The sequence below is a fragment of the Piliocolobus tephrosceles genome, chromosome 14, assembly GCF_002776525.5.
Source record: "Piliocolobus tephrosceles isolate RC106 chromosome 14, ASM277652v3, whole genome shotgun sequence".
NCBI classification, from domain to species: Eukaryota; Metazoa; Chordata; class Mammalia; order Primates; family Cercopithecidae; genus Piliocolobus; species Piliocolobus tephrosceles.
Genome location: NC_045447.1, coordinates 68,062,813 through 68,077,888, shown reverse-complemented (window position 1 = coordinate 68,077,888; position 15,076 = coordinate 68,062,813).

Below are 15,076 nucleotides of genomic sequence, written 5' to 3'. Positions count from 1 at the left end.
ATACACTTTTGCAAAGAGTATTTGGCTTAGTAATAAAATGTGTTAAACCAATCTTAATCCTTTCATGCAATCAACTGCTCTAAATTAGGATGTCTCATCAACTAGATGGATCACAGGATCCACTTAAAATTATCTCCTGTGAAAAATAACCAATTCTAGATATTGCAGCTGGTTACTGAGGGGGGGGAAAGGCATTTTTTGAAGCAGAATCTTTGTTATGATAAATAAATCGATCAACTGTAGTTGCTACAACACAAAAGTTATAGCAGTCTCTAATACTGTTTACCCAAAGGCAACTTGTCTATCTATTTAGTAATCTGCAAATAGTACGGAAGTTCTTAACATGGGGGTCATGTACGCTAGATTTAAGAGGTCTGAGAACTTTAATAAAAAAATTACATATTACTAAGCTCTATGTGAAATTAGCATTTCTTTTCATTTTAAAGGGAGGCAACAAGCCATAGTACTATTAGCAATACATGTGAGTGGTTGTCAGTACAAATCCTTTATATTTTTGTGTAATATTGCAGTTAGTGCTGATGCATCAAATACTATTTACTTCATTCATGCCTTTGAAATTACAGTTAATATTAGAATAACTGCTGGAAACTTGTTAGTTCATTGAGGATAAATAATTATGCTATTGCTATGTCATAAATTTTTAAGACTGCTTTAATAGCTGTAAGGCATATAACTGGTAAGCTTTAAAATGACATATAAGTCATATTATGTGGCTAACGTATAATAAAGGAGTCTAAAAAGGGAGCCAAAGGTGTAATCAATACTCCATGTACAAACATAAGAAAGTAAAATAACATTTTAATGTTAGTTTTAAAATATAATAAGAAGAGATTGCAGAGGATTCCTGATTCCTAGTGGGGTCCCCTTTTCTTGTGTTGTTTTGTTGTTTTTTTCTCTACTTCTGGAACTCTTTCTTATTAACCTTTTCTTAGGTTATTATATTATGCCATTATGCATTAAATCATGTTTGTTAATACTGTTTATAAAGTTCTTTATCAATGCTAAAACTATTTGCAAGGGAATAGCCCATTGCTGCCTAAAATCAGATTTTTTAAAATTGGGGGATAGAAACAAGTCAAATGTGGTCCAATTCACCTTTCTCTGTCAAGCTCATCTTTGGCCATCTCCACTGAGAAGCCAAGACTCTCAGGTCATCCATACCCATTTTTGATACGATTGCTTATACACCCTTTTCCAGAGTGAGTGGTTATTTTCTTCACTTTTATCAGAGAGATAAACTTCAGAGTATTTGATTATTACTTTCCTGATGTTTCTTCTTGGCTGGCTTTGGGGTTCACCCGGTGCAAGTTCATGGAGGTGGTAAGTCATCAAATGCCTGAGTCACTGCAATGCCAATGCCATTTTTATAGTGATGACAGCTCCACTTGGCTTTTTACAGCCCTCTCTTGACTCCATTTCATTTGGCCTCAGAGCGATACTGCCTTAGGATTGGCAAAAAGATGATCCCATCTCATTGCTGACCTTAAAGGTCTTCCATTCTCAATGGATAAAGAAGTGCAGATAATATTAGCGGTGCCTTTGGTGCCTCTATAGGCACATCCATCCACATTTAAATACACGTTTTTATGTTTAGCCATTTATCCCTCTCTGTGAAATATTACAGCGGCTTAAACATTAGCATACTAATCCAGGCCTGAGGTCTGGGAAAGATTTATGGTAAACACTTTTGGTGCCATTATTCACACTATGTGTGAAGCTGAGTAAGACGTTCTTCTGAATCAGAGTAATACCAGATTCATATCCCACTGGCTGCTCTGCTAAAAATCTAACTGTTTTAACTTAAGTTATATTTCAATGCAAAAGAATAGTTCATGCCAATGATTCAGCATGGCACTTGGAAATATAAATAGCTATACAGTCAAAGAGAATGATGTTAAAATCCTGGTTCTGTCATTTTTTAGCTGTGTGACCTTGAGTAAGGACTTAACCTCATTTAGCCTCAGCTTCCTTTACTACAAAATAACTAATATTGTGAGGATTAGATAAAGAAATAAGATAACAAAAATTAAATGAAAAAATGAATATAAAGCCTGCTATGCAGTCCGTGCTCAGTGAAAGAAAACTATTATGATAATGATCGCCATTAATGACGAGTGATGCACGAAAGATTTAACCTTTCTCAGCCCAGATTGAACAGGAGAAATGTGGAGACATTGTCAGTGATGGACAAAATGTTCAAGCTCATCGATTCTACCTACTTCATCTTACAAAGTAAGAAAGTAAGACATAGAGAGGTTATGGAGCTTATTCGAGGACACTTAGTTATTTATCTAATGGAAAATCTAGGGCAAGATCTATTTCTTCTGGCCTAAATTCTATTCTTCAAGTGTGAAGATTTGAACTTTATGGCAGAATGCCAAGGAGACAGAAGTAGAGCACTTAATAATAAAATAACAAATCTCCATCTCCTGTGTACAGAGGGAAAGTTCAAGAAATTATAAGAGCAAAGAGGCCATAAAAGAAAACAGCTGCCCTTCTGAATCAAAGAGTTCCTCCTTTATGTATTTTACTCCCATGGAGCAGGGACCCACAGCTAAGGTGAACTTGGTTTCAGATGTGCCTCATCTTCACATAATATAAGGAGCACAGACTGGAAGAAGATGGTACACAATTCTCATCCTGGACATTCCATTTCAATCTTTCTCCAGTTCTAAGGCTTTTCCCACTCCCTCTAGTATCCAAATCTGCTTTTTCTGTCATCCATCACCATGTCTTCTTTCCAGCCTTTCTCTACTCTCCCTATTCTGTATTCCCATATTCACCATCGGACGCTCAGAAAAAGCTAAAATGTCTTACTAGTTTTTTTTGTTAACACGTTCTGCTACCCCGACACCCTGGTCAGATTGTGAGATCTGTACATGTAAATATATTCTCTTTTTATTTTTTCATCTTCATTGTCAAGAAAAGTCCCTAACAATAATACACACTCAATAAAATCATACCTGCTTTCAGATCTGCTGCCACAGAGCAAATGAGTAAACCAGATCGACACTCCATTACTTGAAAGGTATCAATTGTTTCACATTGCCTTTAGCACAAGTAGCAACATTCTACCGTCTACTACACACTTGGCAGTACTCTGAACTCTTCCTACCTCTCCAGTCCCAACTCCCAATACTCACTCTCAACTCTACAGCCACTATTTTGCTGCCTTGAATGAGCCAGTATTTTTCTCACATCGGAAACTTGGTGATGCTGGCACCTTTACTAGGACACTTTTCACTCTTCATTACACTATCTCAGAGTCATCCTTTGGGTTTCAGCTTAAATAATATCTCTGTTTGACTCTTTCCTATACACCGAAGTGTCATTTTCTTTTTTTCAATCTCGACACTTGTTTTTCACTAGACTTTCAAAATAGCAGCACGGTGTCATGTCTCTTTTCTTCCCACAGTTTTTTTATCCAAATGTCTCAATCCTTATTTATTTGGCCCTAGTGGCTTCCCTGGTTGTCCAATCACTCCTCAAACTCTTCCCTTCCTTGATTTCTGGTCTGACCCATGGCCCACATTGGTAGCTGTGTATACTCACTTGAATTCTTCCTGAACTTGTACTTTTCTTTTCTTTTTAAATCTAGTTTAAGAGGCAGTTCTCAAATTTGCTTATATCCTCCTAGTAAGGACAATGCAGTGCTCCATACAGCTCAGTTTATTCAATTTAAGGAATCATTTTGTCACTAGTGCACACTTCCAGTCATTCTACAAGTGTCTGCTCACCACCTATGTGATTGTTGCTAGGATAAACACTATGGAGATAAAGACCAGCAAAGGGAAGGGACCTCTGCCTCTCCTTCAGGTGAGCTCAGGCTATTGAAGAAAACAGGTACTACTCATCACACCCTATATTTACACACACGTGCATGCACACACACACACACACATCTTGTTTAAGAACTATGAAAAAGATTGCAGCATAATTATTAAACCGACAAAGTCTGGATCGAGACTGAGTGGGTTTGAATCCTTGCTCTTGCCACTTGTTAGCTGTGTTACCTTAACTGAGTTTTGTAACTTCACTATGATTCAATTTCTTCATTTTTAAAATGGAGCAGATACCACCACTTACTTTAGTGGATTGTTATAAAGACTGAGTCAATTAATGTATATTAAACACTTAAAGCAGTGCCTGGCACCAAGCAAGTGTTATAAACTGGGATATTATCATCCCTTTGCAATTCTGTCCTTCCAAATTTCTTAGAGTTATATTGCCTTTTACTTTCTGAAATTATGTAAATAAAATATGGCAATATTTTTGTTTTTATTGTCTAATTCTTTTTAAAAATTTAATTCAATTTTAAGTTCTGAGATACATGTGCAGTATGAGCAGGTTTGTTACATGTGTAAACGTGTGCCATGGTGGTTTGCTGCACCTTTCAACCCATCACCCAGCTATTAAGCCCCACAAGCATTAGCTATTTATCCTGATGCTCTCCCTCCAGCAGTGGTTTTTGAAATGGGCTTGTTTGGCAAAAGATAAATTGAGGACACATGTATTCGGAGGAGGGATGATTTTACTACCTTAGAATTGGAAACATTCGGTATCCAAAATGCTTAACCTTGTACCCCAAGCCCTCTGTCATATTGCACTTGCATAATTCTTCCTCATATTCCACTGTTCTGGTTTTTAATTGTTGTGCAACAAAACACCCCAACACTTAATCACTTGGAGTAGCATCCATTGTATTATAGTTCATGATCATGTAGGGTCAGGGATTCTGCTAGGAGTCAGCAGAGTGATTTTGGCATTGACTAGGGTCACTTGGTGGTATTCACGCAATGGCCAGTGTGGTCTGGAGGGTCCGGGATGGTTTTAGTCACATTTCTGTGACCTTACTGGAAATAACTAGATGTCAGATTCAGCTGGGCTCCACAGCCTCTGCATGTAGTCTCAGGGCCTCTCCACATAGTTTTTAAATAAGGCATTTTATATGGCAGCTAGCTTCGTCTACCATGAATGTTCCAAGATTCGGAAAGAGGAGCTGCCAATCTTTTAAGGCCTGGTCCAGAAACTGTTACTGGGGCACTTCCACCATATTCTATCCAACTATTCACAGACACAGAATCCTTGCTGTTGCCACCTGTTAGCTGTGTTGCCTTACAGCCAGATTAAACTGGAAGGAGACATAGAATCCATGTCTAAATAGGAGGAGAGACAAAGACTTTGTGGCCATCATTAACCTATCACACCTGCCTGGTGTGGTGCATAAGTAATACTAAACTTAGCTCAATGTCTCACATTCTCCTTATTGCTCCATGCCTCCATGCTTCAGGAGGTCCTGACCTTCTCTATGATGCCCCTTTTGCCTTTCTTCTTCTGGCCAACTTTAACTCACACTTCAAATTCTAGCTCAGACATCATCAACTCCTGCCCCAAGCCCCTAAATAGACTCCGATTTAATATCATCCTGATTGCATGCCTATCTTACCTCCTGCCATATTTTATTGGGACAATCTGTTTCCTTCAGCAGCATGTCAGCTCTGGAGTGGGAAAAAGTATCATGTTTTATTCATTTTTGTATTTCTAGAGTCTAGCACAATACTTGGTGTACCAATGTACCCAGGATGATCTGAATGACTGTCACCACTTTAAATTTTATTGAAAATGTATGAAGATTATTATAGGAAATAAATTGATTTTAATTCAAATCACCACGGCACTTCACCAGAAATATTTAGTTTTCAAATATTTTTACCAAATTAAATTGTAAAATATTAATTTTTATAAAGATATGAACAATATTTTAAAATATTCAATGATGAGACTTTTATATATCTTCATTTAATTATAATATTCATTTTATTTTCCTTTTGAGGGCTGAGTTGGCATAGCTAGACTGAGAAATAATTTTTACAAGTTAGACATCACCTAGAAGTCAATAAAAATGATGAAGAGGCTGTCTTGATGCTGACAGAGAAACAGAATTATATATGATCTTTCAAGTATAGAAAATTAATCTACATCGGGCTATAGATGTATTTGATCACAACCCCAAAATTAAAGTACAGGTAAGCTCCAAGGAATTTTCCGTTATTTCTAGATATAACAAAACAGCTTCCGGAACTGCTCTACATTGAAAATTCTTCAGCCAGTCTCATCTTATACCTTTGATCTTTTTTCTCTTTTCTCAGTTCTCTCTCATTGATGATGAAAATATCTTCATGAATATGTGTGGCAAAATATTGAGCATTAATACATGCTAAGCACTATACTAAATGTTTTACATGAAATATCTCATTTATTAAGACGGCTCTGAAAATTACCTGTTATTTATAGTGAGGAAATGCAACTTCAGAGAGTGACTTCTCCAAGGTCACATTGTTTGTAAGTCACAGAAACAAAATCTCTCTAACTCCAAAAATCCTGCTTTGAATCTCTATAAATTACTTCCTAAAGAAATCAAATCACAACATTTAATCAAATCTACATGGTTGCCCTCAAGACATAAATTTTCCTCTCACACTGCTGAGTAGTCAGTGAGTTGAATAGAATATTCTTCATTTTGTTGAAATGAGGAAGACTATGGCGATACCAATTTAGGAACAGAGAGCCAAGATCAGTGTTTGGCATTGGACGTGTTGTGTTTTTAAATAAATGTGGCCTCTACAGAAATTTTAACACAGACTCCAGAACATCACTGATGATTAACTGGATTCAACACCAGAATAGGAAACTATTTACTATGCTTGCAAGTGGCATCATTATGAGGGACAGGAATCTTTTGCATATGGGTAAATTAACTCTGTATGTGTCTTTCTTGCCAGGTTTTACATAAGGAGGAGGAGGAGGATGTCCTGCCCTCTTGGATCTGTTTCTTTGTTTGGCATGTCCACACCTGCCACCTTCTCCAGCAGGTTGTTATTGGGAGGCTGGCCCTGCTTTCCTACTCAAGGGTCTGGGAACTACACTGAGCACCACCCCACCACCATGGTGGCCTGTACCCAGTCACTGACTGGTGTGGAGTCACCTCTGCATCAAGGTGGAATATTTACACCCAAAACCTTTCTTTAGAATCAAATTCCTTCCCTTTCATTTCCTACTACATTTCATCATGGATTTCTCCTTAGAGCCCTCTCCAAAAATCGCTTGCTCACATACTGCCCTCTCAGGCTCCACTTCTAGGAAAACCGACCCAAAACAACATGGATGGGGGCCATATTGCTTCCAAACTGGGATGAAGTGAAGCTAATGCTCTATTTTGATAGTGTTGCTGCTCTTATTCATGAATCTATTTCATTCAACAAATGCATTTAATGAGATAATTTGTGCAAGGTCCTAGGTTTCAGGGAAGATCAGCTTTGGGGTGATTATAATTATTTTAGGCTGATAAGCATCATTTAAATTTCAACAGCAATACCTGAATTAAATAAAAATTTCAGGAGTAACACAGGTGATATGTTAATTAATTGACAACAAATGGTATGAGCAATACGTAGCATGATGCTGAACTATAATCCACACTCCTGGAGTCTTATAAGGGCTATTTCAATAAAGTCAAAAGCAGTGTCATACAAGCATAACAAATATTTAGCTCAAAGTAAAGGTGATGGAGGCAGAAAGGTTAGAGATAAGACCTGAATCTAAATCCCATCCAAACACAAGTCCTGTGACTTGGGATCGTTTTCTTATTCCTCTCTGAGTGTAAATTTCTTAATTTGGAAAAAAAAAAGAAAAAGAAAACAACAATTATTTTACCAGAAAGTATTGAACATCAAATGTCATTAGCTAAAAGGGAATTTAGGTCTGGCACATCTCCAAAGTGAATCAATGAGAACAATGAAGGAAAATTTCAATAAACCCTTGGTCAAAAGATATATACAAGATCATAAAAAGATGCTAATCATACTCCCAATCACCCACCTCGAAACCTTGCAGTAAATTTTGAAACCTGGCAACTCAAATCTTTGAAGCTTCTCAAAATTCTTGCCTCTGTTCCTTCTAGGCTTAACTACCACCATCGCTTAGCTCAGATGCAGAACACCTCACATCTGGAATATTGGAAGAACCTAATCGCTTTTTCTAAAATGTCACTTTATTCATATAATTCCTTTGATCTAAATGGTCTATATGAATATTCAATGCTCCTGGAATAAATTCTAGACTTCTTAGTCTGGTGTTCAAGATTCTTGATGATCTCATGACAATCTACTTTTCCAGCATCATTTCCTACTGGCCCTTGAGATTAACCCCAGATTTCAGGCCATCTTGTCTTCTCTCTGTCCCTGCACTTGCTCTGATCTTCTTTCTCTGCTCATAAGGAACAGAATATTCTCTCTCAATTGTCATCTCTCTAACTCTTATCAATGCAGCAGTGCCCAATATAAATGGCGTCTCTTCCACAAGCTTTTCTGTATCATCCAAAAAGAAGCGACACTTATTTTTGTCTATGCAATTCACTGATTCGCTATGCAAAAGCAGTAATTTGACTCCATTGTCACAGTTATTTCTGAATATAATTTTATTTCATGTTTTTGAATTCATTATTCTTAAGAGATAAACATATATTCCTTACATATTTGTATTCATTACAGTACCTATCACACTGTAAGATGCATAAAGGGTGCTTGGTTAACAATTATCAAATAATTACATATATATAAAACCTTAGATTTTATTCTTCAGTAGATTTAATCTGTTAATTTCCACATTTGCACAGAAATTTCAGAAAATTGAGTTTTTCTATTCTGTTTATGAATTCTGGATATTGATTTATTAGTTTAGTTACTGGTGCAGTAAGATATATAAAGTAGATAATGGGTATTCAACTAATGTTTGTGAAATGAACAAATAAGTAATTGACTGTAAATTGAGGAATGTTTGCCTTCATAAATACCTGGGAGAAAAATATAATGCCATTTCATTCCAAAGTAGTAACTAATATTATTTAGGTTAATTCTATTTTTCCATGTGAAAGTAATGCTTTGTGGTGGAAAATAAAATTATTAAAAAAGGAGAACGTTGCAATCTTAAAATCCACTGACTAACAAAAAGAAACTAACTCTTTAAATGCATACTTATAGGATATTAGACTTTCAAGTCATCATGGAAGAAAAGGTAGTTGTATAATAAGTTTAGGATGAGTTCAAAGTCTGCTCTTTCTTTGAAACATTTTCTCAATAATAGACCCTCAGAGCCAGTTTTATCCTTCAGTATCAAATTTTAAATGTGACTAAGAACAGACTATAACATGACGTTGTCTGCAGACCCCACCGTGTTCTAAGCTGGCCACTCTCATTAGTGTGAGTGCACATGTTGATAAGCCCCAGGAGGCATTTATGTGACACCAAAGAACGTTTCATGACATGCTTTCAGTCAAGATTTTGCTCAGGCATTTTGAGTCCCTCTCTAGTGCTATTTCCTCTTTTTCTGTAGCTTTTATTCGCACTTGACCCTATGTTTTAGAAAGTGCACACAAGTCAGTATTCCAGACATCCCAGGGACTTGAAGAGCTGATCTAATGTCTGTGTTGCAAGATAAAAAACAGAGGAATTTTGTTGAACCCATAAAAAGGATGACATTTTGCCTGGCCCTGAGCTGTTCTGTTCAAAATTGAAGCTTTTGCAGCTTGCGGCTACTTGATTTGTGAGCTGGAGAGCATCATATCTTGGCCATTACTGAATCATAAAAGTTCTCTGCCTCTTCCCAGCTCATTTTATTTAAAAGGAAAAAGAGAAATCCTTTATCTTACAAAATGCATTTTCTTTTTATTTTCCTTCATTGCTGGAATGTATTCAGTAAGGGTTCAGTGAAAACATATGTAAATGGTAATTTGAAAAGACCAATGAGCTGATGCAAGAAAGGTTATTTGGGTGGTTAGATTGGAATACGAGTCATGGGAACAGGGCACTTTGTAGTACTTTTTTGTGCCATATCAGCTGTGAACGGCTAGAACCCCGTACACATTAATTATTTTCATCATCTATAAAATGGTAATATAGAGCCACATAATACATCCAGGTCAGGGTCTGGTTTAACCAGAAAATATTGATTGGTTCAAGGTGGAATGAACTGAGCATGAAGGAGAAGGCTTCATTAAGAATTCCTCTACATTTAACATAACTTGGATGAGAGAGAGAGCCATGGAATGTTTCTAAACAGCATCTGAAGTAGTGATTTCCCAGCTTACCTGTATAACCTTATAACTGAACCCATCTCTACAGCATAATTATTCCTTTATGTAACAATATGTGTTCAGTGCATTTGATAAGTCAGTCCCTATCTTGGCTGCTCGAAAACAATAGCATAGTCATCCTTCTTCAAAGAGCTTTCAGTCTATTTATAAACATTTTCTTATGTCAAAGAGCAAGTATTATTTAAATGCTTATAGTAGGCATATTCCCATTGTTATATAGATAAAAGATAATACATCATTTTATGTGAAAAGAGTATCAGCAATTTGCACAAAAATAAGTGTGCCACACAGTTAATTTCCAAAAGCACTAATTTTTTGTGAATTTTGTGATGTTTATTGTATTTGTGAGCTTTTCAAAATCCCTAATGTATCATAGTTTATTTTCTCATTCTAAATAAATATTCATTTCTGTATGTAATTTTGTATTATTGTTCTTAAAGGATTCCTCCAAACTGTAGAAACTTGTGACCCCACACAGCCTCAAGCCAGCTCTGATACAACACTGTTGTCTGAGATGATCTGCACAAAGTCATAACATAGTACCTTGCACGAAATAGGAGCTTAAAATATGGCAGGGATGATTATTACTGTAGTTCTTGAGTAGTTCTCTCTTTGTCATTCTCTTTAGCTCTAGAAAAGCATTTCTCTACAGAATCGGGGAAAAATCACGACATCCATGATTGTCCTTATTAGTTCTAAGAATTGTTTCAGTGCATGACAAAACATTTTTTTTTTCAGGAGTGCTATATGAAAATTAGATTTCTGTTTAATTTTGTATGGAATTTATTAGTTTGTGTAAGAAAGTATGAATCCTGGCCGGGCGGGTGGCTCACGCCTGTAATTCCAGCACTTGGGGAGGCCGAGGCGGGAGGATCATGAGGTCAGGAGATCAAGACCATCCTGGCTAACACGGTGAAACCCCCTCTCTAAAAACACAAAAAATTAGCTGGGCATTGTGGCAGGCGCCAGTAGTCCCAGCTACTCGGGAGGCTGAGGCAGCAGAAGGCGTGAACCCGGGAGGCGGAGCTTGCAGTGAGCTGAGATAGTGCCACTGCACTCCAGCCTGGGCGACAGCGAGACTCCGTCTCACACACACACACACAGCATGAATCCTTTAAGAAAATAAGTCTGGAAACTCTGAAGCCACTTAGCGCCACTGCACTCCAGCCTGGGTGACAGCGAGACTCCGTCTCTCTCTCACTCACACACACACACACACACACACACACACACACACACACACACACTATGAATCCTTTAAGAAAATAAGTCTGGAAACTCTGAAGCCACTTATAAATTGAAAGCACAGTCATAGGCAGATAGAGATGGAAACAAATATTCTATATAAATGTTTACTCTTCCTTCCTCCATTTTGAAATGTCTGTTGGAATAGTGGAGAAAAAAAATGAATGTCTTTGGTGAAGAAGATTCACAGGTGTTTAACGTTCTCTATAGTGAGATGTCCTCAATAGTAATTTCTCTTTTTCTCTTCTGAAAAAGATGGATAAAGTATTCAGGGTTTCTCAGTGCTTGGAAAGAAAAACACAGCTATCGTTTTCATTGGCTTCAAATAGCCTAAATAGTGTCAACAAACCCACTGCAGCTGAGTCAGAAGGAAGATAGCCACCTGTGACAAGCAGCCCTGGGTAGCTTTGAAACAGAGCCAGCTCAGAGACTGAGGACAGGCTTCAAGGAAGGACTTTTGACTTCAAGTTAATCACTTGGTGCTGGTTGATAAGGGAAAAGGAAAGATTACTAGGCAAAGTTGACCTGCCTAGAAAGCATTTGTTTCTTTAAAATGTGCTTTAGAATTGTCCATCTGTCATGATGTTTTTATTCAGGTTAATGTTAATATGGCCTTATATGTTTAATAATTGTGTGGAAAAATTTGGTGCTCAGTGCATTTGGGAAGAATCTGTTAAAGTGAAACAGAATACAAGAGTGTCATGGTAAGGAGTGCTAACTCCAGAGCTAGACTGTCTGCATTGAAAATCCTGACTTCCTAGCGCCACGACCTTAGCCAAGCTCCTGAACCTCTGTAAGACTTGCTTTTCTGAACCAAAGAAATTAATGATAGCATCTACCTCATAAGATTGCTATGGGGATTAAATAAGATGATCTCTACAAGGATATTAGCCCAATGCCTGGCAGACAGTAAAGGCTTCCTAAAAGCAAATGCCTCATTAAACTTGAAGTCATCCATTCCCACTACTCCTCTAGTATATTGATCTTAGTTTCAAGAAATTTTTGTGTTCCTTGCTGTGGAAGTGGCAGTTAATAGAAACTAAAGAATATTAAAAATTTCTTTGTTGGTTTAACAGTGTGTTTTACCTAAGAAAATCTCAAACAGTCCCTGTAGATGATGTTAACATGTGGACCCGCCCCGAAACAGTTAAACTGGTTTTGTTGCTTGGGAGCTGATGAGAAACAACTGACACAGCTCCTCAAAATCGATCTGGTTCTACCTCAAAGAACAGATATCCAGGCAAATGGATTTACTTTATTTATCCCAACTCAGAATAGAAGTTATAAACTCTCAGGCTTTTATGAGGTAGTTCCCCGGGGCTGAAGCTTTTTGTTATCTTTTCTTCATGGTACAATAAGGAAAGATGCAGATGGGTGGCATCAACAACCAAGCAAAGATGTTGAGTTACTATCTTAGAACCACATTACTTCAATGTCAAGATGTGTAGAGAATCACAGAGTTAGATACTAAGGGGAATAGCTTGACCTTGGCAAGCTGTGTAAGATTATATGACATTTTGTTGAATAAAGAGAAACACATTACAGATAGCTGGATTTTCAACACACTTGCAAGGGAAAACAGCCAGAGAATATTTTTCAGTTATTTTGTTGTGTTAGTTATCCTTTACCTCCTAAATTAGTTTTTGTCTATCAATTGTCTATTTGTCTATCTATTATCTATTTGTCTATTTATTGTCGATTGTCTATATATTGTCTTAGAAATTATGTTTTCAGGGGGTTGGGGGGTTTTTGGTTTTGTTTGTTTTGGTTTTGGCACTATCTTGCCTTATCCCTGTTTCAAGATGACAATTTCTAACTCAGTACAAGAAAGAAAAGTTGGAGTCATTCTTAACAAAACATCCTGTTAAATTTAAACAGGATATTGGGAACTTGTGCCAAGGTATCACCACAAGTGAAAAGAGTTCTAAATATTGGCCGGGTGCGGTGTCTCACGCCTGTAATCCCAGCACTTTGGGAGGTCGAGGTGGGCAGATCACAAGGTCAGGAGATCAAGACCATCCTGGCTAACATGATGAACCTCGTCTCTACTAAAAATACAAAAAATTAGCTAGGCATGGTGGCGGGCACCTGTAGTCCTAGCTTTTCGGGAGACTGAGGCAGGAGAATGCCATGAACCCACGAGGCAGAGCTTGCAGTGAGCCGAGATTGTGCCACTGCACTCCAGCATGGGCAATAGAGTGAGACTCTGTCTCAAAAAAAAAAAAAAAAAAAGAGTTCTAAATATCAACTTTTATTTTATTGATCAATAAATACCCACATTTGAAAAGTCTACTCAAAAACTAATATAAGAGCAACATCAACCTGGTAGAGCATGAAGTGATTACTGTCTTCGTCCTGTACGTATGTAAACAAGTTCCTTAACACTCATCCTCCCAGTGTTCTTTTTGTTTTTATAAAAAAAATTCACTTTTGTGATTGTCAGTATAATCTTCTTTCAGTCTTAAGCTCAAAGCCAATTCTTTTCTTGATAAGATATCAGTAGATAAACCTTTGTTTGGATCTTTCAAGATGCTGAGGTTTCTAGGACACTCTACTTCCAGGTATTAATCTTCTCCTATTTCTTTTGGTCCAGGCAATTGCAAGAATATTCTTGGCTGCCCCGGCTCTTTGCTATGTCAGCCTCTCACAGGCCTCTCAGAGTCCATCCTAGTCTATAGCATAGATAGCAATTCTTTTCCAGAAAATATCAAATTAAACTACCTTTCAAGTTGTTAGCACTCCTTTTTGGGGGGGTTGGGGAGTTAGTCAAAATCTAGCACAGTATTGGCAAGTAGTGTGTGCTTAATAAATATAATATTAGATGATGGTTTTAAAATAGCATTCTGAGAATAGACCTCACACTCTCCCAAATCCCCAGTGGACAATCAAAAAAATATAAAATAGAGAAAATATTCAGTATCACTGGAAACAAGGGGAAAAAATGCCAGTACCCCCCATCCCTGATGCTAAGAAAGATAAGTATCATCAAGAAGTAGGAGGAATTGACTGTGACTGAAATTTACTAATAATACCAAAATCACAGGAACTGGAATTAAAGAAAGTAGAAAATGACAAATAAGAATTATATCGGGGGGACAGTTCCAAGATGGCCAAATAGGAACAGCTCCAGGCTACAACTCCCAGTGTGAGCGACACAGAAGACAGGTGATTTCTGCATTTCCAACTGAGGTACCGGGTTCATCTCACTGGGGCATGTCAGACAGTGGGTGCAGGACAGTGAGTGCAGCCCACCAAGTGAGAGTCAAAGCAGGGTAAGGCATCACCTCACCCAGGAAGTACAAGGGGTAAGGGAATTTCCTTTTCTAGCCAAGGGAAACCGTGACACACAGCACCTGGAAAATCAGGTCACTCCCACCCTAATACTGCACTTTTCCAAGGGTATTAGCAAATGGCATACCAGGAGATTATATCCTATGCCTGACTCACAGGGTCCAACGCCCACAGGGCCACCCTTATTTCTAGCACAGCAATCTGAGATCTAACTGCAAGGTGGCAGCGAGGCTGGGGGAGGGGCACACGCCATTGCTAAGGCTTGAGTAGGTAAACAAAGCAACCCAGAAGCTCGAACTGGGTGGAGCCCACAGCAGCTCAAGGAGGCCTGCCTGCCTCTGTAGACCCCACCTCTGGGGACAGGGCATA